The 27,933-nt window shown below is 43.4% G+C and overlaps 1 protein-coding gene across 3 annotated transcripts in view; it reads left to right on the top strand.

Annotated features, from left to right (window-relative positions):
• The window catches only part of BLK (BLK proto-oncogene, Src family tyrosine kinase), a 71,566-nt gene that overhangs the window by 15,031 nt on the left and 28,602 nt on the right, over nucleotides 1-27,933 (top strand). Inside the window, exon 2 of one of the 3 annotated variants that reach the window (XM_073017930.1) lies at nucleotides 1,773-10,372. The exons of the other annotated variants lie outside the window; for them this stretch is intronic. The gene's annotated coding sequence lies outside the window, so the exon portion shown is untranslated. The remainder of the gene's footprint in view (nucleotides 1-1,772; nucleotides 10,373-27,933) is intronic. 3 annotated transcript variants of the gene reach the window in all.

Genomic DNA, 27,933 nt, shown 5'->3' with positions numbered 1-27,933 from the left:
CTCCAGCCTCCACCAGTGGCTTTTCACTTCTTCCTGGCTTTCCACTTCTGTCCACCCTGTGCCAGAAGGTCCTTCACGTCCGTCCTCTCCCGCGTTCCCTCTGCCTTCGGGTCTCTTGGCATTGGGACAGTCACTAGTCAATCGCTACTTACGGGGATATGCAGAAAGCCAGACACTGTGCTGGGCCTCAGCGGGGCAGAAATACGGCAGCCGCCGTAGTGTCAGCTGTGTGCAGCCATCTCTCCTTCCGACCCAAATGCAACTGTGATGGGGGCCGGTCCTGCCCTTTGAGACCATCAGATGAGAGAGCAGCTCACTTTTGCAGAGGCCAGAGGAGCCGTGGTGAAGGGGTTTTCTCAGGGCTTGAGGGAAGTGCCTGCCCATCCACTGAGAGCTTTGGGAAGGAAATGCTGGGGGCCCTTTGTGCCTTCTACTCATCACTTCCCCCCAGCTGCAGGCAAAGGAGGTCATTGGCAGCCCAGCCTGTGAGGAGCAAGTGGGCCATGAGCTGCGTGCAGCTGGCGCTGCTATTACTTAGGAGGCATCACAACAATGATTCAGGTGCTGACCCTAATCCTTAACCAAGTCACAGCGGCCGCCTGACTGTTGAAGCTGCTACCCCTCCCTCAGGTTGCACTGCAGGAAAAGTTGGCAGTCCTCTCTCAGTGGCTGCTGTGGGAGTAGCTAACCTCACAGCACCCGAAGGGATGTCATGGGGACCCCAGGTCTGTTTCCAGCATCAGCCGATGCCAGCAGGAAGCCTGCCCGGCCTGGGGCTTGGCAGCCCAGGGACTTACCCACAACCCACAGGGCTATTGGCCTGGACAGGTCATTGATATCTGACTCACAGCCAGTTCGTGGATGACGTGAATCCAAAAATCAGAGGCTGACATGGATTTAGACATGGAAAATGCCCCGCCTGCTTCCACGAGCCCGTCTCCATGCGGCAGACTTGAACTGCACGGGGGCTGATAAGAAGCAGAGTGGGCGCTGCGATGTGACTGTGCCCTTGCCACTGTTTCCAGTCACCCGGCTCGGGTTCTGTGGTTGTCTAAGCCTGGGGAGGCTCTGCCGGGTCTGCGGCGGCCCGGCTGCCTTTTCAGCCTAATCACCAGAGAAGCCACAGAAAGAGCTGGACCACTTAGAGGGGCAGGCTGGCCACAGCCACTTGGAGGAACAGCCTGATTTTGCACAGATATGTCATTTTCTCCTGACTTTTAAACTGTAAACATTGTATAATATCCTAGAAAATTTTGAAAACAGATATAAACCATCAATAACTCTGCCAACCTAACACTTTTACCTAAGAGCTACTCATCTTGATTTATCTGATGCACAGTTTTCATTGCTGGAATCATAAAGAATGTAACACGTTAGATTCTTCTCTTTTCTTTTTCTTTCTTTTTTATCATCACATAGGCATCTTTCCCACTGCTATTTTTTATCACTTTTGAGGACTCAAAATGATCATTTTGGGGGGTGCATATTTCACTGTGTGAACTCTCCTATCACCATTTCAATCGGGTGTTTCGTTTGCTTCCATAATTTTTTTTATCACTATAGCAGGTGATGATTGAAAAAATAACATGGAGCTTGCAAAGTTATTCTAAATTACATCGTGGAGCTGGAGAGTGTTCCTTCCTAATCCCTTCAAGGAACTATGATGATATGGGGAAATGAAACATTCATTTGGCGGCTGGAGTGGGGTGAGCTTTGAATCGCATTTTAAGTCAGTGTGATAGTGACCTGAGTTTTTCATCTTTTTTCTCCAGCTCCTTGACAGCCATATTTGCTGGCCAGGGTTACTGATGTGGTCTTTGGCCGGAGAGCAGACTTTCCTCTCTGTGAAATGAGATGACTCATAAGGAAACAAACCCCAAGGCTTTGGCTGCATTTGTCCCATCATCTAAACCAGGGTTTCTAATCAGAAGTCCATGAATGACTGTGGGGCTTTGTCGGGGGAGAGGTCCTGAAGTTGGGCACAACATTTGGCATGTATGTGATAAGTGTATTTTATAGGGATAGTGTCTGTAGTTCCGTCAGGTTCTCAACGGGGGCTGTGGCCCCAAAAATGTTTTTTAAAAGACCCAACCTTCTCTCTCTGTCTCTTTTCCCCTTTCTGGGAATCCGAGATTGAAATGAAAGAAATTGAAAGATCTTTGCCTACATACAGAGGTCCAGTAATGGGATGGGGAATATATTATCCTCATTTTTAAAATGAGGAAACTGAAACTCAGAAGTACTCACCAAAAAGCACATAGCAAGCATGTGGGGAACCTTGGATTTGAACCCAATCTGTCTTGCTGTCAAGTCTGTGTGCACGCACCCACTTTGCTAAAGTGCCTCTTTGTGGGCCGTGCGAGGTGGCTTATGCCTGTAATCCCAGCACTTTGAGAGGCAGCGACTTCTTACTTGAGGTCAGGAGTTCGAGACCAGCCTGGTCAACATGGTGAAATCCCGTCTCTACTGAAAATACAAAAATTAGCCAGGCATGGTGACACGCGCCTGTAGCCCCAGCTACTCAGGAGACTGAGGCTGGAGAATTACTTGAACCTCGGAGGTGGAGGTTGTGGTGAGCCGAGATCGCACCACTGCACTCCAGCCAGGATGACAGAGACTCCATCTCAAAAAAAATAAAATAATAAAATAAATAAACAAAGTGCCTCTTTGTTAAGGCAGTTGCTTCTATTTCTACTTTTTTAACCAAAGCTAATTGCTGATGTGTTAAAGTACGAGATGCTGCCTTGATTATGGCTGTCCGTGGTTCTTCACTAAAGGAAATGTTTTGGCATTTTAAAACAGATGAATCCCCACAAGCTTTGCATTTCTCACCAGGGAGTCAGACTGACACAGAAATATTGTGGTTGGTTAATTGTTCTTTCCTGTTGCAAGCATTCACCATAGGAGGTCAGCTGTATTTACCAAACTGAGACGTTATTACTTAAGACTGAAGGAGCCAAAGAAACCTTGAAATTCAAGAGATCAAACCCAAAAGTTCCACCCAACCACGTGGAAGACTTCAACCCATTGACTTCCTGAATACAGTTCGGCCTTTTCTCTTCACACAGCAGTTTCTATTAACAACAAACTCTCTGGCACCAGTGAGTGACTTTGACTTCCTAAATAAGTTTGATTTCCTTTCTCTCTTAGAAATTCTGTCTTAAATTTCCTTAAATGCAAGTGTGTATACCTGGAGCAAAGAACATGGGGTGTAATTCAATTTCTCTTCTCCTTTCTTCCTCTGGGCATCTCTGCTAGGTTTCCCACTTATTATTGTTGAAAACTGGCAGTCATTAAAGGGGATGGACTTCCTGAAATATGGCAAACAGTCATGCAACAAAAAGGAGAAAATTATGTTTTCATTTTGGCCATCTTAGATGTAGTACAACATTCAACATGAGGTCAATGTGCCCTCTTGATCCCAAAGTATTGGCTAACGCTCCATAATCAATACTTAGGATAACACTGGTTGCGGGTATGAATGACATCTTTCCACCATTGTCTTGGTAAATTAAACTATTTACTCTTTCTGGCAGTAGGGTGCTGTCGGGAGGTGTAAAAGTAAGCATTTTCTTATGTTTGGGTTTTCTGTGATTGTTTGATGGTTTAATTTATTCATTCGAAGAAGAAAAAGATTTACTGCATGTCTACAGTGTTTCAAGTGGTAAGATGGGGCCTGAAAATACGAAGATAAACAACCAACCAAACAAAAAAGCCTATTCCTTGAAGAGCTCAGGAGGAGTCTAGTTTAGAAGGCAGACATGCAAGTTTTATGCTACTGGTCTGTAAGAAGCGCTGCGGGATCAGAAGAAGGGATGACTTAACGGGTACAGAACTGGTGATGTGTGGACGACATCTTGAATGAAGACTAGTTCTTCAAGCAAACCCATAGAGGACACCAAAGAACTGCATTGTTTGTTTAGCTCTTTTGCAGAACTTGTTATGATCTCTTAACAAGGTCTAGTCAATATCCTTATAAGCACGTAAAATTCCTTATCCTAAACCCCGCCCTGAAATCACTCTGACAACATGTCAGCCATCTGACCCAGACATGGATAGTCTGAAAGACCAACAGTTCTAATCATTTAGGTTTTACAGTTTGATCCCCACAGAGATTTTTATATGGGACTTCATGCTTTACAAATTATTTTAGTATTATCAATTTGATCCTTCAAGGCAGGCAGAAAACATATTTCCATCCTCCACTTTATAGATAAAGCCACTGAGGCTCAGAAAGATTTTTAAATTTTACTGCAAATTACATAGGCTTTTGGATTTTTGTTTGTTTGTTTGTTTGTTTGTTTTGAGACGGAGTCTTGCTCTGTCACCCAGGCTGGAGTACAGTGGCACAATCTCGGCTTACTGCAACCTCCCCCTCCTGGGTTCAAGTGATGTTTCTGCCTCAGCCTCTTGAGTAGCTGGTACTACAGGCACCACCCACCACCATGCCCAGCTAATTTTTGTATTTTCAGTAGAGACGGGGTTTCACTATGTTGGCCAGGCTGGACTCAAACTCCTGACCTCAAGTGATCTGCCCACTTCGGCCTCCCAAACTGCTGGGATTATAGGCGTGAGCCACCACAGCTGGCCAGATTATTCAATTTTAAGGTCTTATGTGCCGCATAACATGATTGCCTTTCTAAAAGAATTATTTATTTATTGAAGGCTGAAGCAAGATTCTCTTGAAGTTCTTTTTTGTCCTTGATAAAATATTTACTTTTCTTGTTTTATCCTCCTACGAGATCCCTTCTGTCCATACCCACGACCTAGATTGGTCTCTGGCCTTGAGCCTCAGCAGAGCACGCTGGGTCCCAGGGCTCGTCCTCAATGCACCACACGCAGCTGGCTCAGGAACTGGGACCTCTGTGTCTTGAACTGGGTATGGATGGTAGGGAGGGGGACATGGAAAAGCAGGGGTACGAGGCTGATGCTGGCAGCAGTGAAGACCTTGGTGATTCGTGGATCTTGGTAGAGACTGAGAGGGAGTGTAGAGGCGAAGAGAAACCAGAGCGTCATTCCTGATGGAGCCCCTTGTTACCCCTGGGCTCCTTTAGGGCACAAGAGTGCTGGGGCTGGACCATCTCCAGATTCCACCCTCTTCCTCCACAGCTGTGAGCAGAGCCCAGGCTGTCTGTCCCTCAGCATCCCCTTAATCTGTGGTACAATCATAGCCCCTGAATGTTAGGGCTGGAGGCAACTCAGAGACCATCCACCCACAGCCCTCATTGCACAGAGGAGACAGAAACAATGAGATGAAGTGACTGGTACAAGATTGCACCTTGGGCTGCAAAATTCATACCAAGTGATCCAGGGAGGCCTTTGAGGCACTGCATTCCCAAAACGCCTTCTAAATAGCCAGCCAGAGTTACAGAGTGGTGCTCAGAACAGGTTGCAGACGTTTATTGAATTCCATGTGATTTAAGTGCGGTTGGTGGGCAGCCCACACTGCCGCCGTGCACTGCATGAGGACCCTGTGTGAAGGGGGCTTGTGGTAACAGAGCAGCTGGGCCTGGCCCAGGTGGATTCAGAGTCTCCCCTCACTTGGAGAAACCTGCGCCTTGGAAAGAATTCAACTCCTTGGCCTGACTTTTGTGAGGGAAATGTTTGGGGCGTTTTATAGGTCTCCATGGCTGTGGTGTTTTATGATGTTGAACCCAATAAAACTCGTCATGACACAGGATCTGCCAAGGGGATCGGACCTTCCCTTTTGGCACAAGGAACCATTCTGTTTCGGTATCTCAGGAAATGAGCAGAGGAAAATCCTTGTTATTTCAAGTGAACAGGGTCTGGGCAAGGCCTCTATCCCTGGTCACCTTGACCATGCGCTACCTGTCGCGGAGTCTAATGGTTGCTCCAATTCAGCCGAAAGACACGACTCAGTAAATAGAGCCTTGATCTGTCCACGGGGTGCTCCTGTCTGCTGCCCCAGCAAATGCGAGAAAACCCGCTTGTCCTTTATGAGAGGGGCAGTGGTATCTTAGTCCCATCCTAAAGGCAGAAGGATGCTAAACACGGGGACAAGCGTGTCTGGGGGCTATAGGCAAGAACCCTGCAATGGCCTCCTTGAGGGATCTGAGGCCCAGCAGGTCATCCCAGGTCTCAGAAACCTTGTAAGAGCAGAGTGGAGGATCCATCTTGCACGCTGAGCTCTGAGCAGTGAGGGGAACAGCTGGGAGAGAGGTTGGGGTGCAAGTGACACTGTGCAGAGATGCTGCTCCCGGCCACAGCTGCCACTGTGGGCCTTCTGCATCCACCCAGCCCCTGTGACTACACTGCCCCCACCTCTGGGCTTGAGTACCCAGAGCCTGCTCTTTGGACCCATCCTGGCAAGTTGCTGATGGATATGCCTATGCAGCAGGGCCACTGCAGGCTTAGGAGGGCTCCATTTCAGCCCTGGCTGTGCATCATAACGAGGCTGAGGGGTAAAAAATACAGATTCCTGGCCCTGTTTCAGACTTTCTGTATCATATGCAGGAGCCCCGGAAGCTGTTACAGTCCCAGATCATTTCTGATCCAACCCACCAGCCACCTCTACCTGCTCAAATCTAGGACTTGCTGACCTCAGCCCCCTCCCCTTCCTGGGGAGCTCCCACTCCAGGGTCGATGCACACACATCACTTTCACCACCTCTGGAGTCCTCCCCCTCCCCCTACATCCTCCAACAAGCTGCTCCTCTGGGATTCCTTGCCCTAGTTTCTCCACAGGGGCCAGCAGTCACTGCAAACACCCAGTCGCAATGTACCAAGAACTTTCAGGGTTTTGCCCTTTTTTGCTGGTCGGTGCCATGAGATGGAAGCTCTCGAGTGGGGTGTGCTGTCCCCTGGGCTGGGTGGAGGTGGCCATAGCACAGAAGAAGATGGATCCTGGAAGTCCAGGCGGCCTGGGCTTGCATCCTCCCTGCCCCACTCCCGGCTGAGGGACCTTGAGCAAGCTTGACCTCTGTCAGCCTTTGTTTCTTTACCTGTAGAGTGGAGGCCTGGAAGCTGGCCTCCTGGGAGGCTTTGAGGATGAACAGGAGATGAGAGGTAGTGCCAGGGGTCAGGCATGTCAGTGACTCCACCTGAGTCCTCAGAGCTTGGGGGAGTGTCTGGGACAAAGTAAGCAGCCGGGGCACGGGGGTCCTCCCTGCTCCCCTTTAATTGCTTGTGTCTCTCTGGGGCATCTTTTACTGTCTTTGGCTTCTTCGTTTGCTGCTGCCCTCATCTGGGTGCCCGCCTCTATTTCCCCCTTCCTTCCATTTTCTTTAACTGCATCGTTTTTCTGTCTTTATAGGCCAGTTGCTTACCTCCTTAATTTTCAGACTTTTGTCTTCTCTAATATCGTATCAGCGCTTAAAATGCAATTTTCCCCGCCACTGTAGTGCTTCATGTCATATGCGGCGTGCTGCATGCGGGGACGGCCCAGAGCAGCTTCCTGCAGTCTGTGTTCTTCAGAACACTGGCTTCAAACAGGAAATCAAACAGGGAATTGCTTTAGTTGTTCGTGGAATTGAGTGGGCTCCTGCTGGCATTTTAAAAACAAAATCATATAGAATAGAGAATACCCAGGGGCATTGCCTGTAGGAAAGACTTTGGGAGGCTTTTGTCTCCTGGTGTGGAGATGCGTGTGCACTCGCGTGTCTGGGATGTCAGGAACTGTAGATGGAATGAAGGTTCATGCCCAGATGAACTGATAAGCAGATCGTGGCCTGTACATTCCATGGAATATCATTCGGCCTTTGAAAGGAAGGAAATTCCTTCACATACTGCCACATGGATGAACCCCGAAGACATGACGCTAAGAGGAAAGAGTCAGACACAAAGGAGAAACACTGCAATTCCATTTAAATGAGTCCCTAGAGTAGTCCCATTCGGAAACAGAAAGCAGAATGGGGGTGCCAGGGCCTGATGTCTTTCTCACTGTAACAAAGAACAGAAAGCCCAACAGACACTGTGGTGGACGCTCTCAGACCACACTGCACCGTGGGGACTTCACAGCCCCTGAGTCCTGCACTTGGGGGGTGGGTCTCACGACTGCCCTTCCCCCTTGCGGTGCAAAAGTTCAGAAGGGCGGTGGTTGCCCTATCGCTGTCTCTCCCAGAGGATCTTTTTGACCTCCTCAAGGAACATGTATTAATGATCTATTGAGAGAAAGACAATCTAGTAGGTCCTGTGCATTTTCTGTCTTCTCCCATTTTCCCAAGAACTATATTTGTTATAGCAGCCCTATTAAACTAACTGCCCAACCCAGCCCCCAGCCCCTGATGCCTGTTACTCTACCATCTGTGTCGATGAATAGGGCTACTTTAGGGACTTCATTTAGGTGGAATCATACAGTGTTTGTCCTTTTGTGTCTGGCTTATTTCACTCAGCACAATGCCTTCAAGGCTTACCCATGTTGTAGCATGGCCAGAATTTCCTTCCTTTGTAAGGCTGAATTCCACCGTACATACAGACCACATTGGGCTTGTCCATTCATCTGTCCACGGACACTGGCTGCTGCCACATTTTCACCACTGAGCAACACTGTTGTGGGCATGAGGGTACAAATACCTGCTCAAGTCCCTGCTTTCTGTCATTTTGGGTACATACCCAGAAGTGGCATTGCTGGATCATATGGTAATTCTATGTTTAATTTGTCGCGGAGACTCCATACAGGACTTTGGATTTTCCTCCGAATGCGATGGGTGACACTGGGGAGTTCTGAGTAGGGAAGTGACATGATGGGACCTAACGTTTTGATAGGGTCAGAGTGAGCTGCCTTTGGGAATAGGCAGGTGGGACGACAGGGAAGAGGAGAGCAGGGAGGAGTTGCTGTGTGTATCCTGGAGAGAGTGAAGGTGGCTTAGACCCGACTCTCGGCCGAGGCAGAGAGATGTCCGTTCCTGGCTGCCTATGGATGGGAGAGCCAACAGATATCGGGGTTGCATGTGGATTTGTATGTGCAGAATAGGAGAGAAAGAGCATGAGGAAGAGAAGATGGAGCTGCCATTCATAGGGATGGAACTTGACCAGGAACTCAGCTCTGGCCATTTTAAGTCTGAAACATTTATTAGAAGTCCAAGTGGCCACATCACTTGGTGACATTGTCAGCTGGTTCCCTGACTTCTACCAGCCACTTTCCCTGGCCTCTTTTCTGCATGAGCCTCCCAGCTGCCAGGCACGTCTAGATGCTCCAGATGCTTTCAGGTTCCCAGAGCCTCCTGCTGTGGTAGCTCAAGACTTCCTCCCTGGCCTCATCTGCTTTCCCCTTGATGTTTGAGAGACAGCTTTTCTTAGGTGTGTGGGAGGAAACAGCATGTTGGTGGTGAGGGGGGGCGCCAGGAGACAGCCACCCAGCCCTTGACAAGACAGGGTATGGGTTCAGCTCCCGAAGACCCTCTTGCCTTCCCAGCCAAGCCAGAGACTTGCAGGCTGCTGAACGCACCCAAGGCAGCACCCATGGTACAGCCCTGGTGTTGTGGGCAAAGCTCTTGGTCCTGCCGCAGGGAGAAAGTCTATGCTCCAAGGCCCTGATAGCTTGCACCTGAGTCAAGGGTCACCTTTCAGAGCTGAGATTGACTGAACCTGAGTCAAGGGTCACCTTTCAGAGCTGAGATTGACTTCTGGAAAGCCAGAGAAGTGCATTTTCCCATAGCATTGAGAGCACCCCAGCCCTGTGCCCACCAAGGGAGGGAAGGGGGCTTCTAGAGGCAACATCAGAGCAAGATGTGAGCTGGTTTTGCTTCAACGTCACTGTCGGGGCCTGCCACAGATGCCGGCACTCAGAGCTCACTCTGCAGAGGAGGGAACCGAGGCTGAGAGGGGTGAGAGAGCGTGCAGGGTACATGGTGGGTGAATAAGTGAATCAGGCCCAGTTCTCCTGGGTCCCAGGTGTGCTGGCAGCCTGCACAGAGTGGCCTTGGCTTGGGGGTCTTTCCTCACAAAGCATGGACCCTCAGAATCAGACACCAGCTGAGACGAAGGCCCAGCGGGATTGCTTTTTAGACAGTGCATCCTGTTAGAGCTTAGGCTTCCCATAGCGAACATGCACTTTCGTGTGAGTTTTTGCAATGCATTCAATTTTTTAGAAAACTTCCCTGTAGATGCCCACCAGATACTGGGTTCTGATTCTGAACACAGACACCCCACTGTGGGTGGATTGGGAGGGGCAGAAGATTTTAATCTTTGGGAGGATTGAGGGGTGTCTCACTCCCCCGCACCTCTGAAGGTCACTGTCACCCTGTTGCTGGCATCTCAGCATTTCCATCCACTTCTCCGTTTCCACTAACAACGCTCTTGCCCTGCTACGGCCACCTCTCACCGGTCTTCCGCGGTGGCCTCCCGTCTAGTGTCCTGCTTCACCGGCACCCCACAATCTCCTCCAGACAACAGCTGCAGTGATCCCTTTAAAGGTAAGTCAGCCCCTCCTTAAAACCATCCAATGGTCCAACATGGCATTTGGAAAGAAATCCCAACGCTTCCCCAGCCGGTCTCTGGGCCCTGCCCTCCTCTCGCCATCCCTGGCTGCTCCGCTCCAAGCACGGGGAGCTTCTTCCTGCTCCGGGAACCTGCCGAGCCTGTGCGCTTTTAGAGCCATTTCTGTGCTCTGCGCTCTGTGCTTCGCAAAGCCTTTCCCTGCCACTGAAGACTCCAGCATACATCGCACTCTCTGGGAGAGGTCTTTCTCTTATGTGAATAGCCCTGGCCTGTGTGATGATTCTGTCCCATCATCCTGTTTGAATTTCTTTGCGGTTCTTGCCTCTCCTAGAAATCAGTGGCCATTTACTTTGCTGGTCTGCTGTCTGCCTTCCCCTCCGCTCTCCTCCCTGCGTCAACTAGAACGTGGGCTCCATGGAACAGGAGCTGCCCACTGTGGCCTCCAGCCTGGTGCAAGATCTATCGCAAAAGTTCTTGTTCAGGGGACAATGAATTCCTCAAAGGAAGGAATCAGACCCTCTCTGGGACTCCCCTGGGTGCTACAGGACCTCGCTGCCTTCATGTAGGGCTGCTGGGAGCCAACCCTGTCACAGCCTTTCTGGACAGCAATTTGGCAGTCTAGACCAGGAACCCCGAAACAGTTCCACGGTATTGGACTGAAGAAATTTTTCTTCTGAGAGCCTAAACTGAGGGAAGAATTCTAAAATGTAGGCGATAATTCATGCACAAATATTAGATGAAGCTATATACATACATCCACATGTTCACACATGTAGTAGGGAAATGTCAAACGTGGTATTTATTATAAGCTTGAATGATATAAAAAGGTTTATGGGATAGTATTAAGTAATAAGAAACATACAGCAGTTTATGTACAACATCATAACAGTGCGTGTTTATTCAGAGGCCTCTGTGCTGGGCACCGTAACAAGAACTTTACTTATACTTCCTAATTCTCTGAACAGTCCTGTGAGGTGGTTATTATTATCTCAATTTTATTGACTGAGAAAATGAGACATGAACAGATCAAGGAAGCTGACAAATGTGGCGTAGTTTGTAAATTGTAACGTGAGGATTTGAAACCGGAGCCGTCTCACTCCAAGCTCTCCATTTAAACTCTACTGTATGCTGATTTGAGTTGCATAAACAACTTGAAAATGCGCATATCCCTTGCTGCCCCCACTACCAGAAAGACTAAGAAGGAATACACCAAAATATTCACAGAGATTGCCTCTGGGTATTGGGGTGATGGGAAATGTTTTCTTTATAATTTCCTATATTTAAATATTTTTCTGTAATGAGCACATATTATTTTCATGTAAAGTTTTGAGTTTTATCAAAAGATAAGTAGTCACACACAAACCACAGATAACTTTGACTTATTAATATAGAATCAAAAATACTTCTAAAAAACAAGAATTTGAATCAAACATAACGTTTAATATGACTAAGGAGGGCTCATTCCACTGTGAAAAGACAACTTAGCATTAAGAACCACATAGCCGGGCACAGTGGCTCACATGTGTAATCCCAGCACTTTGGGAGCCCAAGGTAGGAGGATCGCTTGAGCCCAGGATTTCGAGACCAGCCTGGTCAACATGGTGAAAACCTGTCTCTATAAAAAATACAAAAACTAGTCGGGTGTGGTGGTGCATGCCTGTAGTCCCAGCTACTTGGGAGGCTGAGGTGGGAGGATCACTTGAGCCCAGGAGGTCGAGGCTGCAGTGAGCCATGATCATGCCACACACTTCCAGCCTGGGCAATGGAGCAAGACCTTGTCAAAAAAAAAAAAAAAAAAGAAAAGAAAAGAAAGAAAAAGAAAAGAAAAGAAAAGGAAAAGAAAAAAAGGAAACATAATCAAAGGCATCCCTGTAAAAGCCTGTTGTAACCTAAAGAAAAAGGAAACTTCCTAGATATCTTCTGCAAGACTATAGCCAAATTCAGAAGTGAGAGACGCCTGCTAACATTGAGATAATTTAACTTTGTTTTGGGAATTCTTAGCAGTGTAATACAACAAGAAAAGGTAATACAACATCTACACATTTAGAAAAAAGGCATAACAGGTGATCTATTTGTCTTCCAAGGAAATCTAAGACAAGCAACTGAAAAGCTATTAGAGTTAGTAAGAGAACTGAAATGCACAAAAATCAATAGCTTTCTTTTTTTCAACAATAACATTAGCAATGCCAGTTCTCCAAAAATTGTATATGAATTTAAATTTAATGCCAATAAAAATGAATACAGGAATTTATAGCTTGTCAAAATTATAGCCTTAAGTTAAATCAGAAGAATGAATGAGAAAGAATAATGAAGAAACTCTTTTAAAAAAGAACTGAAACTGTATCATTAAACTGGAGTAATTAATTTACGTGGTTCTATGCAGGAAAAGACAGAGTCCAGAAATAGGCCCGTGATTATGTGGGAATTGAGCAAGTGATAAGGAAGGCAATTCAAATCAGTAAGAAGGATGGCTTTTAAAAAATGTATTATCTAATATTTGATTTGTCAAGTCATTAAATAATTCTCTATATCCTAAAGATATCCTGTATGTTTTCTAAAAGTTTTAATTTTTGCCTTTGATTTACGATTATTAAGATTTTTTTCTTGAGACAGAGCCTCACTGTGTCACCCAGGCTGGAGTGCAATGGAACCATTATGGCTCACTGCAGCCTTGACCTCCCAGACTCAAGCAATCCTCCCATCTAAGCCTCCCGAGTAGCTGGGACTACAGGCGTACATCATCATATCCAGCTAATTCTTCTATTTTTTTGTAGAGATGAGGTCCCACTCTGTTGCTCAGGCTAGTCTCGAATTCCTGGGCTCAAGTGATCCGCCCACCTTAGCCACCCAAAGTGCTGGGGTTACAGGTGTGAGCCACTGCACCTGGACCATATTTATGTCTTTAATCAATTTGGATTCAATAGTCGAGAATGGTTCTGCAGTAAGGCCACAGTTTTATGTGAAGAAAAGAGTTTCCTTAGCCTCATTTATCGAGTGGCTCATACTGCCCTGGAGACCCACAGTGCCTCCCCGGCATGTGCGTGAGGGTCCGTCTGGTACCCTCCACTCACTTCCTGTTCTATTTTTACACTCCCTGGTCATCTTCATCACTGCAGCTTTTAGTAAGTGTGGACATCTGGGAGGGGACTCCTCTCTATCTTGGAGTTTTTTTTCTTCATAGATATCTTTTCTATTTTTGAGCCTTTTCTTATTCATAAAATTTTGAGAACCAGCTTGTAAAATTCCTCAAAAACACCCTTTGGAACATAGATTGGAAATACATTTGATTTTTACATAATTTGGAGGTAATACGCCTTTTAATGATGAGCCCTCCTAATCACGGTAAATCCGTCTTTCCTCTTGTTAAGCCCTTCTTCTTTAATATCTTCCAGTAAAGTTTACATCTCCATACAAGTTTGCACGTATTTTATTAGGTACATTTCTAGGTAAATCATGTGTTTAGTTGGCATTGGAAATGAGCTTTAAAAAAAAAACTACATTTTTCTAAATGGTCAAAATAAATGAATAGGCCATATACAGAGGCAAAGAATCCATATAACCCATGAACATCTCAAATATAATCAAGGGAAAACAAATTAAAACAAAAATGTTTCATTTATTATCTATTCCACTAATAAAGCTAATGTTTGACAATAAGAGGTTTGGTGAGGATATGGGGAAAATGAAAACTCTTAGGTATTGCTGGTGGGATGATAAATGGGTTCAATCACTTTGGGGAGCGTTTTGGGAATCCATAGTGCCACTGAAGGAACATGGCCCACTGCCCTGTAAGTCCATAGGTAAATTAAATATCTAAATTCCCTATGCTGTTCAGAGAAACTCTCACATACGTGCAAAAGGGGGAGCGTATGAGGATGCCATCCCAATGCATTTCACCATTTTGAAAAAGTGTCCCTTAGAAAACGAATGAAGAAAATGAAGTTTATTCACTTAATGGAAAACGATACAGAAAAAAAAAAGAACTGGGAATCTATGTGTTATAACGAACAAATCTCAAAAACACATATTTTTGAAAATAAAAAAAGCAAGTTGCAAAAAGGTTGCATACATTATGAAGCCATTTTTTAAAAGTCTAAAACACACAAAGCAGCAATATATATTGTTTATAATTGCTTATACATGTCATAAATGTCCAAAATCATACATGGTTAACACCTACTGACTCCATGATAATTATTAATTTTGGAGAGAAAGAGAGGAGAATATAATGACCAATCTTTAGTTGTATCTTTGTATCTGGAACATAAAAAGAGAGAGGAAAGGAAGAGAAGGAAGTACACCAAAATATGAATATCTGTTTGATCTTAGCAGTGTCACGTTACTTTCTGTGCTTTTTTTACACATTTAAAATATTCATAGCTAATGGTGAAAAAAATTTTAAGTAGTTGTATATTTCTGTCATCTTGGAGTGAGGAAGACATTAGCAAGTGTGAACAACAAAGGAAAGATTAATAGGAAAGATTAATAAATTGACTACATAGAAATGACAACTTTTTCTGCAGAATACATACCATGTTGTAATACATAATACAAACACAAAGTTCAGTTGGGCATGGTAGCTCACACCTGTAATCCCAGCACATTGAGAGGCCAAGGCAGGAGGATCACTTGAGGTCAGGTGTTTGAGTCCAGCGTGGCCAACATGGTGAAACCCTATCTCTACTAAAAAGACAAAAATTAGCAAGCATGGTGGTGAGTGCCTGTAGTCCCAGTTACTAGGGAGGCTGAGACAGGAGAATCACTTGAACCCCGGAAAAGGAGATTGCAGTGAGCTGAGATGGCGCCGCTGCACTCTAGCCTGGATGGCAGGAGCACGACTCCATCTCAAAACAAACAAAAAACATTAGTAAGTTAAAAAGCAAAAACTAAATTAAGAAAAATATTTACATTTATGACATTAATGTAAAAATTAAATATATTTATCATACAAAGAGGTCTTCCATGTCATTCAGAAAATGAAAAATACCTTAAAGTAAAAAGTGGTAGAAGACGTGGATGATCAAATCATAATATGAGAAACACAGGTGGCTAATAAAGTACATGATAAAATCAATAGAAAAGTAAATTAATACTATGTTGCTCATCACTTTTCACTCAGCAGATTGACAAAGTTTTTTTTTTATTATTATCTGTTATAAATCATTGTCCAGGGACTGGAGAACTGGCTTCCTTCATCACTGTGAGAATGTAAATCAGTCTTACCTTTATAAACATTAATTTAGCTTCATAGATCAAGATCTTTAAAAATGTGCATATTCTTGAACATCATAATTCCATTTATGGAAACATAGCTTAAAAATATTGGACAACTGAATATATACCTTACAAGATGTTTACTGTGGGTTTACTTATAACAGCCAAAGTTTGAAAATAACTTATTTGACCAATAGTGGTTAAATAAATTAATGGTAAATTTGTACAACAACATGCAGTTATTAATATGGTTCAAAATTGTATTTACTTATATATAATTTATACTGTACTGTTCACAGAAATAACCAAGTTATGACACAATATAAACAGTTTGGTCCATTTTTCAAGAGTATATTTATATGTAACACCTTTGAAAATGCATACACTGAATATTCACAATGATTTTCCATGGGTGCTAGGGTTGTAACTGATTTTTTTTCCTTTGCATAGACAAGAATTTTCTGATTTTCTACATGTGCAGTGCTTGCTTAATAAAAAGTGAGACTGAAAAGTAAAAGACCACTTTTTTGTAAGCCAGCTCAGAAAGGATGAAAAGAATAATAGCCCTTATTAGAGAAAGTGCAGGGAAATACACACTTCTATACTGCTGTATGAAATGTCTAAAGGACAATTTGCCAAAATATATCAGAAGAGGTTATGTATGCTCTTGAGCCTAGGAACTCCACTTGTGGGAATTTTTTTTTTTTTTTTTTTTTTTTTTTTTGAGACGGAGTCTTGCTCTGTCACACAGGCTGGAGTGTAGTGGCGCGATCGAGGCTCACTGCAAGCTCCGTCTCCCAGGTTCAAGCAATTCTCCTGCCTCAGCCTTGCGATTAGCTGGGATTACAGGCATGCGCCACCAAGCCCGTTAACTTTTTTGTATTTTTAGTAGACACGGGGATTTTACCATATTGGTCAGGCTGGTCTCGAACTCCTGACCTTGTGCTCCAGCCACCTCAACCTCCCAAAGTGCTGGGATTACAGGTGTGAGCCACCATGCCCGGCCCTGGGATTTTTAACCTCAACAAAAATTAAGGAAAGATATGAGGAAAGAGAAAGGGCGTGAGCAAAGGACATTTTTGCAGCATGTTTATGATCTTGAGAAAATGGAAACAGCTGGGGTGTGCGGCAAACGAAGTGGGGAAAATGACAATAGTTCATTAAACCTCACGATCTGATGCTGGCAGCCCCTCACAGGTTGCTGCAAACAAAACAGGGAACGACAGGAAAAAGATGACGGTGATATGCTCTGCTAAAAGCAGGTCACAAAACAGGATGTAGATAATAATCCCGTTTTGCTTTTTTACAAAAAAAAAAAAAAAAAAAAAAAAAAAAGGGCCATGGAAAATTACATATCAAGAACGTTCAGAGTGGCTCTCTCTGGATGATGGTTTTGGAGTTAATTTGTATCTTTCCCTCTGTTTTCTGAATTTCCTATATCAAAAGCAAATTGATTGTGTGAAGGGAAAAGCATATTTAATGCGATTCCTAAAAGGCTCAGCCCTCCCTGCATGGACTGAGCGCTGAAAGGAGCGTTCTGTCACCTCTTTTGTCCTGATCCTTGCCTTTTCTAATGTTGCTCAGTGGCATCCAGAGGTATTTACTTTAAGTAATTGCTTGTCTGTTTTTAATATCACATTTTGAAAAGGTATTTAGACAACATGAGTTTGTTACTTTGTGTTTAATCCAAATCCTTCAGAGGTACTTAAAGCAAAATGTGAAGTCCTCTCATCCCTTCCCCGGAAGTCTCACTGTTAGCAGTTTGATTTTACCAAAAATACCCAGGCATTTTCTTTTCATCTGCAAATGTGTTAATAGACTCCTTTTTTAAAATTTCACACAACCAGGATTATATCATACAAAATATTCTGCAATTTACTCTTTCACGTAACAATAATGTATCCTGGGCATTTCACTTTGCCAGTTCAGATCTCTTTTATCCTTTTACTAATTTATTTACCTATCGATTCATTTGCTTAACTAGATTTTATTATTATACAAGTTATCCATGAATATTGTTTTCAAAAATTTGAACAGTCAGAAAAGGTATAAACTGAAAACTCAAAAGTTAGCCTTCTCTGCCACCACTGACGTGCCCTCCTCAGAGGCAAGCGATGGAGCAGTTTTTGTGGGTTTGTTTGTTTTATTTCTGAGACAGAGTCTCATTCTGTCACCCAGGCTGGAGTGCAGTGGCATGATCTTGGCTTACTGTAACCTTTGCCTCCCTGGTTCAAGCGATTCTCCTGCCTTAACCTCCCAAGTAGCTGGAATTACAGGCACCCACCACCACGTCTAGCTGATTTTTGTATTTTTAGCAGAGATAGGGTTTCACCATGTTTTTATTAGAGACAGGATTTCCTCATGTTGCCCAGGCTGGTCTCAAACTCCTGTCCTCAGATGATCCGCCCACCTCGGCCTCCCAAAGTGCTGGGATTACAGGGGTGAGGCACCGCACCCAGCCACAGCTTTTGTTTTTAAACATCCTTTTCATTACAGTTACAATTTCAAGAAATACTAACGCCAATATCTCTGAGCTAAACACACTGACAGATGCAGAACACACTTCATCATGCATCTCTTTTCTTACCTGACTTTCACCTGCACACACCCCGCTCCATTTCCTAGATTTTTATCAGCTGTTTTGTATCCTTCTAGTGATTGGTTTTATGACTTTAAATAATATATTCAAATGTTTATGTCTCAATTCATTAGCTTTAGGCAGTATCTAAAGTTGACACCTGCCCACCAACACTGCTTTCAAATTCACATCTTACTTTTTTGTTATATTATTATTTTTACATATGAAGGCTTATCATATTTATATTCTGGCCAGACATGGTGGCTCACACCTGTAATCCCAGCACTTTGGGAGGTCGAGGCAGGTGGATCACCTGAAGTCAGGAGTTTGAGACCAGCCTGGCCAATGTGATGAAACCCTGTCTCTAATAAAAATACAAAAATTAGCTGGGCATTGTGGCACATGGCTGTAGTCCCAGCTACTTAGGAGGCTGAGGCAGGAGGATCACGTGAACCCTGGAGGTGGAGGTTGCAGTGAGCTGAGATTGTGCCACTGCACTCCAGCCTGGGTGACAGAGCAATATCTTGTCTCACAGAAAAAAAAAAAAAAAAAGGAAAAAAAAAAAGAATTATATTCTGTTGTGTTCAGTGCTTATGTAATTTTACTGTGTTTCATCAGTAGGTTAGTACCCAAAACTTTTTCATGCATTCCAATAATTTAACTATGTAAATAGTTAAATTATTAACTATGTAAATAGTTAAATTATTAACTATGTAAAATCAGGCATTCCAATAATTTAACTATGTAAATATTTTTCTGCAGAATCAAGTAGGATAATTGGATACATAGAGAAGGCCATCTGATACTATTTCATTAAAATTTGCCATTTGAGGGAGAAGTTCCCAAATATCAACGTTTTATGAAGCCTCTTATTTTCTTTTATGTGCTTGGGGGTCACACTCAGCTAACCTTATTTCTTATAACTCATGTTATTTTTATTTGTAGTTTTGCTAGAGGACATCCAAGTGTCATTTATTCTCCCCTGTATATGCATGCTTGCAAGGGGTCTTTCATTGTCCTTAAGGCTTAATGTGGATGTCTAGACAGGAATAAGTTTTTCTACCAGGTTGCAAAACTCAACACACCAAAGCCTATACAAAACTCAGTACTCTTCAATGACTTGCAAATGCTCTTTTTAAAAAGTCACCTCTAAGGGGGTGAAATAATGGGGCACAATTATGCATTTTTGCAAATATATACACTTGTATAAACTCCACTACAATCAAAATGGAGAACATTTTCAACACCCCAATAGGTTTCCTTTAGCCCCTTCCGTTCACACCCCTTATGCTACCTCCAACCACTGATCTACTTTCTAGAACCACAGCTTTGCCTTATCTAGAATTTTCCTTTCTCTCTTTCTTTCTTTCTTTTTTTTTCTGCAATAGAGAAGGAGTTTTACTGACACAAGCCTAGCCCCACACAGGAGAACTGGAGTTGTCACTCAAATTAGTCTTTCCAAAGGTATGAAGGTCAGGACTTGTGTGAACAATTTGGTGGGCAGGGGAATAGAGAATGGATGTTGCTTATTGCTTGTAAATGAAATCACAGGCATGTGGAAAATGGCCCTCGTGAGTGAGTCCTCCTTTGGGTGGGGCCACAGGACCAGTTGAGTCATGAGTTATGAGTTTGGGTGGGGTCCATCGGTTACCAGAATGCACAAGTCTGGGTGTAAAAAAAAAAACTCTCATAAGACCAATCTTAGGTTCTACAATGTTATCTACAGGAGCAATTGGGGAAGTCAGAAATCTTGTGACCTCTGGTCACATGACTCCTGAGCAGTAAGGGATTATAGAAACTATGCCTACATTTTAGCAGAATTCAGGTCCCCCCATAATCCTATTCTTGTGGCCTTTCATTAGTCTTACAAGGGTGATTTTTGGTCCCTGAGCAAGGAGGGGTTAGTTTTAGGGAGGGACTATTATCATCCTTGCTTTTTCTTTGAGACAGAGTCTCACTCTGTCACCCAGGCTGGAGTTCAATGGCGTGATCTCAGCTCACTGCAATCTCTGCCTCCCAGGCTCAGGTGATCCTCCCACCTCAGCCTCCCAAGTAGCTGGCACTACAAACACATGCCATCACACCCAGCTAATTTTTGTATCTTTTGTATTTTTTGCTGTGTTGTCCAGGCTGGTCTCGAACTCCTGAACTCGAGTGATCTGCCCACCTTGGCCTCCCGAAGTGCTGGAATTACAGGCATGAGCCACTGTACCTCATGATCATCCTTGCTTTTAAGTTAAACTGTAAACTAAATTTTTTCCAACGTTACTTTGGTCTATGCCCAGGAATGACCAAGGAGAGCTTGGAGGTCAGAAGCAAGGTGGAGTCAGCCATGTCAGATTTCTCTTACTGTCATAATTTTGCAAAGGTAGTTTCAATCCCCCTCACACACACTTCGGCTTCAGCACCCCTCCATCCTGAGGTGTTAGCTATGGAGATGGGAAAAGGCTAATGGCTGCTCTAACTTCTTCCTGCTGACAGGGGGCGTATTTGGGGGAGGGGTTGCCTCCAGGGTAAAAGGAGTGGAAGCGTCTTGCAGTTGCCTGTATGTATTCACGTGCAACTGGTTGGGGTCCAAGATGTGTATAATGAAAACATTGGTGCTCTTATCCACAGCTTTAGTGCAGTACTTAAATGAAGAAAAATAATGAGCCATAAAAAGGAACCAGATTATATCCTTTGTGGGGAAGTGGATGGAGGTGGAAGCCATTATCCTCAGCAAACTAATGCAGGAACAGAAAACCAGACACTGTATGTTCTTACTTACAAGTGGGAGCTGAACGATGAGAACACATGGACACACGGAGGGGAATAACACACACTGGGGCCTGTTGGGGAGTGGGAAGCAGAGCATCAGGAAAAATAGCTAATGTATGCTGGACTTAACACTTAGGTGATGAGTTGACAGGTGCAGCAAACCACCATGGCACACATTTACCTATGTAACAAACCTGCACATTCTGCACATGTACCCCGTAACTTAGAATTTAAAATAATAAGTAGCCCTAACATAAGAAGTGAAAGTGTAAACTGCCCAATGGGTTCACCTTGCCCACTGCCTAGAGAGAGCCAATTTATCAAAACAGGGGAATTGCAATAGAGAAAGAATAATTCTCTTGAGCCCAGCCAAGGATTTATTTGTGCCTGCAGATACTTGTATGAATTGGATAAATTCCTTTCTTTTTGAGGTCCCAACATAGCTTGGAGTTCCTGGGCCTGTCAGAAAGTGACATTCTTTATTTGCCACAGGTCAGGAATCCTGTACAGGACAAGGTATGAGGCCAGTTTCTCCAAGGGCCTTTCATCAGCTCTATAGGTCAGCCTCGATTTCTTAAAGAAAACGTCATTTCAGTCAAAGCTTTGGTAAAATAACCAGTGTCTCCAACTGTGTCTTGCTACATAAGAAAACTGATTCTTATTGAACTAATTCAAATAACTATATGGCCATATGTTAAAAATACTCACAAATAGTTTCCAAATTCTGGAGAAGGCAGGTAGAGAGAAAGAAATATACTCTAAATTTTGTTTACAGGAGTATATTTTGCTCAATTGTTAAAAGTTGTAAATAGCTCAATAGAAGTTTTCTTGACTCTGAAAAAAAAAAAAAGAATCAGCAACATTTTAAGCAAAAAGTCAAAAAGATTATTCCAGTTACTGAACATTTTGGTTGTTTCCAGCTGGGAGCTAATTAATGTGAGTAACAATGCTAAGAACATATATGTCAAGTCTTTCTGTGGTCATATGTTTTTATTTCTCTTTGATAAGCAACAAGAAATGAAATCTCTGGGTCACAGGATAAGAAGCCCCCAAATTGTTTCCTAAAGTTGTTGTTTCGTTTTGCCTTACCATCAGTGTCATGTGAGCATTACAGTTTCTCCATATCCTTGCCAACATTTGGTATGATCGGTCATCTAATTTTAGCATCTGGGTGGTTATGTGGTGGCATTTCACTGTGGTTTTAGTTACCATTTCCCTAATGACTGATGATACTGAACACCTGTTCATGGGTTTGTTTGCCGCTCAGCTGTCTTCTTTGTTCAACTGTTTGTTAAATTGAATTTTTGGCTTCTTTTATAGAGTTTAAAAGTTAATTATGTATTCTCATATCAGATACATGTTTTTCAAAAATGTCCTACCAGTCTCTGGTTTAGCTATTTCTTTTCTTAATGGTGTTTTTAAAATGCAGAAGTTCTTAATTTTGAAAAGTCTAATTTATCAATTTTTCTTTTATACTTTATGATCTTCTAAGGGAATAATCTCTTGTAAGGGAGTAGAAGACCATATTTGTATTCTTGTGACTCATATTCTTTATATCCTTTGTGACATCAAGGTCACAAAGATTTCCTCCTATGTTTTCTTCTAAAAATATAATGTACCTTTTTAAAGCAGAGCAGCATTTAAGATTGTTTTTATTTATCATTGGTTTTCAACAATACTATTATAATGTACCTTGGTATGGTTTTCTTCATACTTGGGGTTGATATTCTTGAGTCTTTGGGTCTATAGTTTCTATCAAATTTGGAATTTCCGTTTTCGGTTTCTTTAAGTTTCATAGTCTTTCCGGTAGCCCACTTACATGTTTTCTGACTGTGTGCTAATTTCTCCCCAGTCGCTGATGCTCTGTTGTTGCTGTTCACCTTTTTCTCCCTGTGCTTCACTGTGGGTAGTTTCAATTGCACTGTCTCCAAGCCCACTGACCTTCCTTCTCAGCACCTAATGTACTATTCAACCCATCTAGAGTTTTGTTTATTTGTTTGTTTGGTTGGTTTTGAGACAGAGTCTCACCCTGTTGCCCAGGCTGGAGTGCAGTGGCACCATCTCGGCTCACTGCAACCACAGCATCCCGAGTTCAAGTGATTCTCCGGTTTTAGCCTCCCGAGTAGCTGAGATTACAGGCGCCTGCCTCCACACCCAGCTAATTTTTGCATTTTTAGTACAGATGGGGTTTCACCATGTTGGCCAGACTGGTCTCAAACTCCTGACCTCAAGTTATCCCCCTACTTCGGCCTCCCAAAGTGTTGGAATTACAGGCACGAGTCACTGTACCTGGCCATGTTTTTTTTTTTTTTTTAAATAAAAATTTTAATATGTATTTATTTATTTATTTATTTGAGAAATCTCGCTGTGTTGCACAGGCTAGAGTGCAGTGGTGTGATCTTGGCTTAATGCAACCTCTGCCTCCCAGGCTTAAGCAATTCTCCTGCCTCAGGCTCCCGAGTAGCTGGAATTATAGGCATGCACCACCATGCCCAGCTAATTTTTTTCTTTTTTTTGTATTTTTAGTAGAGGCAGGGTTTCACCATGTTGGCCAGGCTGGTCTCGAACTCCTAAGCTCAAATGATCCTCCCACTTCAGCCTCCCAAAGTGCTGGGATTACAGGCGTGAGCTGCCACTTCTGGCCTCTCTTTTTTCTTAATTTCAGATATTGTATTTTTTTTTTTTATTTTTAGCAGATCCATTTAATTTTTTTATGTCTTCATTTTCTCTCTTCATTGTCTTATTGCTTTCAGTTATATATTTGAACCAGTTTATATACTTTGTCATTTCTGTTTTAAGGCTCTACGCTACTAATTACAAAATGTGTGCAATTTCTGCTTATGTTCTTATCAATTAACTTTTCTCCTAGTTGAGAGTCATGTTTTTCTGTTTCTTTGCATGCCCGGAAATTGTTATTGGATGACAGGCACTGTGAGTGCTGAATATGATTTGTGAGTACTGAATATTATCGTGTTTCTTTAGGGAGTGTCAGACTTGGATGTGGCACACTGTTAAGTTACCTGTGGATAAAATTGTTTTTTGAATAAGAGTTCTGTGTCTTACTGTACCTTGAGCAAGTCCTTAAGCCTCAAAGAGCCTAAGTTTCTTCATCTGTAAAATGGGAAGGAATATATCTGCTGTCAGGACTACGTATAATACATGAAAAACCTGTAGTATAATGCCCTAGTATAATGCCCAGCCTTGAGTCGGAAGGTGTACTAGGCACTGTGCCAGCATCGTTAGTATTCATGTTTTCATGTGAGAGACAAATCCTGCAACAGTTTTATGAGTTAATTTCAAATCTCTGCCTCTCTAGCAGGGCATCTGTGTCTCTGGATCCACTCAGTAATTACAATCGACCCAAGCATGTTAAAGGCCTGAGACCTTTTTCTTTTCTTTTTCTTTCTTTAACATTTTCCAATCTCATGTTTGAAAGCATAAAAGAGAACCGTTCAGTCTAAATGTTCTCCTGCACCCTCAAACCCGATGGAGGTGCTTCTCTGTGCATGCTCCCTTCTTACACACTCCATCTCTGGATTCTGCCAAGGAAACATTGGAGAAATAGCTCCAAAGGACTGAATGATGGCCAGAGCCTTTTAAGAGAGGTTCAAGTCGTGACCAGATGTGTATCTGGGTAAGATACGTGTGAATCTCCGTGGGAAAGATCAAGGCTTTGAAGTCAGAGACGTGGCTCAAATCTCTGTTCTGTGCTTCAGTTTCTTGCCTGTCTGCCAGAAGAGGAGGAGGAGGATGGGGAGGGGGAGGGGGAGGATCTGTCTAGCTTACAGGGTCCTTGTGAGGTTCATGTGGGAAAATGCTTTGCAGGCTGGAAAGTACCACAGAGGTGTGAGTTATTATAAAAAGGGAAGTTACTTTGTCAAAAAGCTATGCAGAAATATACTAATATGTAAGAAATGTTTGTATGGAGGACAGAAATAATTCATTTCATGGAGAGACAAGAGGATCACTGGCAGTAAAACTGCAGGCGTTATTTATGGGAGACTCAAAGGAGGGAACGCCCCGTGTTGGCAGACCTGCCTTTCAATCCTTGTCACAAGTCGTGCTCCAGAAGCTCGGCCAATTGAAGAAAGGGTCTCCATGAAGTGGGGTTCATGACCTGCCTGCATCAGCCTCACTGGGGGCATTTTTTTTAAATGGAGAGACCAGCACTGCTGGGGCTGGGGCTGGGAGTCTGCAAACTCCCCCACTGGTTAAAATGCAAACTGAGGTCTCAGAACTATTGTGCCAAAGAATCATAACTGACTCCATTAGAAAGTAATGACCCATGATTTGATTTCTCATTTAATTTTTTAAAATGCAAACAATGCAAAAAGTTAAAAATTGAAAAACGGATTAAGGCCCATAGTCTCATCAATACAAGACACAGCAGTAGTTGGATTAACATTTTGGCATATCGCTAACATGTTTTAATAATCGCTACTGTGAAGGTTTTTTAAAACATAAATTTACATGGTGTCCTCCCAAAAAATTTACTCACATAAAGGAATTTTATCTGTCCCCAGAATTACCTCATGAATTTCAAGCTTCTCTGTTAGCAGAATCAAATGTAGGTGACTCGATAAACAAGGGTCTGCCTTTGACTTAACACAGCTTTATAAAATGCCTTCTTCCTTCCTTCCTGAAGGTCTGCTCAGCACCCTCAAACTTTTCACCATCTGAAAATTGTTTCTATCAACTTTACCACAATGAGGGGAGGTGAATTTCCACAAAAGATCTTTTCCCTTTAAAAAATTGAAATGGCCACGTAATTTCTCCTCCTAAGTGTGCTGAAGTACCTAAAAGTCACAGGTTGGCATTGCTAGGTCACCCCTTTGCAGGGGCCACACGTGCCCAAGGCCCTTACACACCCAGCCAGGTGTTACAGAGCAGCATCTCACCATCAGGCTCTGTGCTAGTGCTGGGAAAAGATTCTGCTGGCATTTAAAAGTATTGCAAAAGGAGGCCAGATGCAGTGGCTCATGCCTGTATCCATCCCAGCACTTTGGGAGGCTGAAGCGGGAGGATTGCTTGAGTCCAGGCGTTCGAGACCAGCCTGGACAACATGATGAAACCTCATTTCTACACAAAATTGTTTAAAAAATTAGCCAGGCATGGTGGCGCATGCCTGTGGTCTTAGCTACTCGGCAGGTTGAGATGGGAGGGTCACTTGAGCCCAGGAGTTCAAGGCTGCAGTGAGCCATGATCACACCCCTATACTCCAGCCTGGGTGACAGAGACAGATCCGAAAAAGAAAAAGAAAAAGAAAGAGAGAAAGAGAGAGTGAGAGAGAGAGAGAGAGAGAGAGAGAGAGAGAGAGAGAGAGAAAGAAAGAAAGAAAGAAAGAAAGAAAGAAAGAAAGAAAGAAAGAAAGAAAGAAAGAAAGAAAGGAAGGAAGGAAGGAAGGAAGGAAGGAAGGAAGGAAGGAAGGAAGGAAGGAAGGAAGGAAGGAAGGAAGGAAGAGATATTGCACAAGGCATTAGCTATGAATGATTGTAGCACATGCTCTACAACCCAGCAATGAAAAAGCTTTGTTTTCTGAACGTGTTTTCTATCTTCATGTCTTTGGTAAAATACCTATTTCTTAAATACTACCCAACACTGGTGGGAGTATGCCTGTTACTTTTTTCTGGTGTTCCCAGTTTCTCATCCTTTGCTCTTTCAACTCCCAACTAACAAATGTGGAAGGAGTGATGGAATCAGAGCACGCCTATTTTGTAACCCCTAATGGGACTTTTAAATGTTGGTAAGGAACTTGTCAATGGAGGAGTAGGGACGCCTGAGCCTGAACTTATCTTAGCATCACTAAAATGGTGCAGGTAGACACTGTGAGCCTCCTGGTAGGTTGCAACGTGGAGGACAGATCACCCCCTCGATAGCATCTCTACCAAGAGGGGATGAGCTTGAATCTAATGGAGCCTACAGAGGTAGCTCTATGTATAAGAAATATGAGAGGGAAGAACAAGTGATGAACCATCACAAGGACGCAAAATCCAAAACGGAGAACATTCTATAGGACTGGCCTGTATAAATCAACGGCTTGAAACCAACCAAAGTCAGAGCAGAAGGGACTCCTGTTTGAAGGAAACTTAAGAGGTTGAGTTATGTATGAACCTTGTTTGAATCCTGAGTAGGACAAACTAAGCAAGAAGCTTTTTTTTTTTTTTTTTTTTTTTTTTTTTTTTTTTTTTTTTTTGAGACGGAGTCTCGCTGTGTCACCCAGGCTGGAGTGCAGTGGCCGGATCTCAGCTCACTGCAAGCTCCGCCTCCCGGGTTTACGCCATTCTCCGGCCTCAGCCTCCCAGTAGCTGGGACTACAGGCGCCCACCACCTCGCCCGGCTAGTTTTTTGTATTTTTTAGTAGAGACAGGGTTTCACCATGTTAGCCAGGATGGTCTCGATCTCCTGACCTCATGATCCACCCGCCTCGGCCTCCCAAAGCGCTGGGATTACAGGCTTGAGCCACCGCGCCCGGCCAGCAAGAAGCTATTTTTAAGACAATTGTTAAAATTTGATTATGAATTGGGTTTAATGGCTAAATGGTTAGATGATACCGTGGAAATATTGCTAGTTTGTTAGATGTGATGAAATAACATTGGCGTTATGTGAGCAAATGTCTCCAGGCTTTAGAAACAAATGCAAAATATGGGGTGGTGAAATGACTTCTTCACTACATTGATTTCATGTTGTTTCCAAGTTTCATTCATTTAGAGGAAACAAAATGATATGATATAAAATACTTCAACCCAGAAAACTATTTTAAAGATAATTATTGAATCTGGGTGATGAGTGTAGAAGAGTTTTTTTTTGAGACAGAGTCTCACTCTGTCACCTATGTTGGAATGCAGTGGCAGGATCTCAGTTCACTGCAACCTCCACCTCCTGGGTTCAAGCGATTCTCCCACCTCAACCTCCCAAGTACCTGGGATTATAGGCACTAATTTTTGTATTTGTGGTAGAGACAGGGTTTCACCATGTTGGCCAGGTTGG

Source organism: Chlorocebus sabaeus, chromosome 8 (assembly GCF_047675955.1).
Source record: "Chlorocebus sabaeus isolate Y175 chromosome 8, mChlSab1.0.hap1, whole genome shotgun sequence".
NCBI lineage: Eukaryota > Metazoa > Chordata > Mammalia > Primates > Cercopithecidae > Chlorocebus > Chlorocebus sabaeus.
Note: the sequence above shows the minus strand (reverse complement) of the source record. Positions and strands in the feature narration are given on the sequence as shown.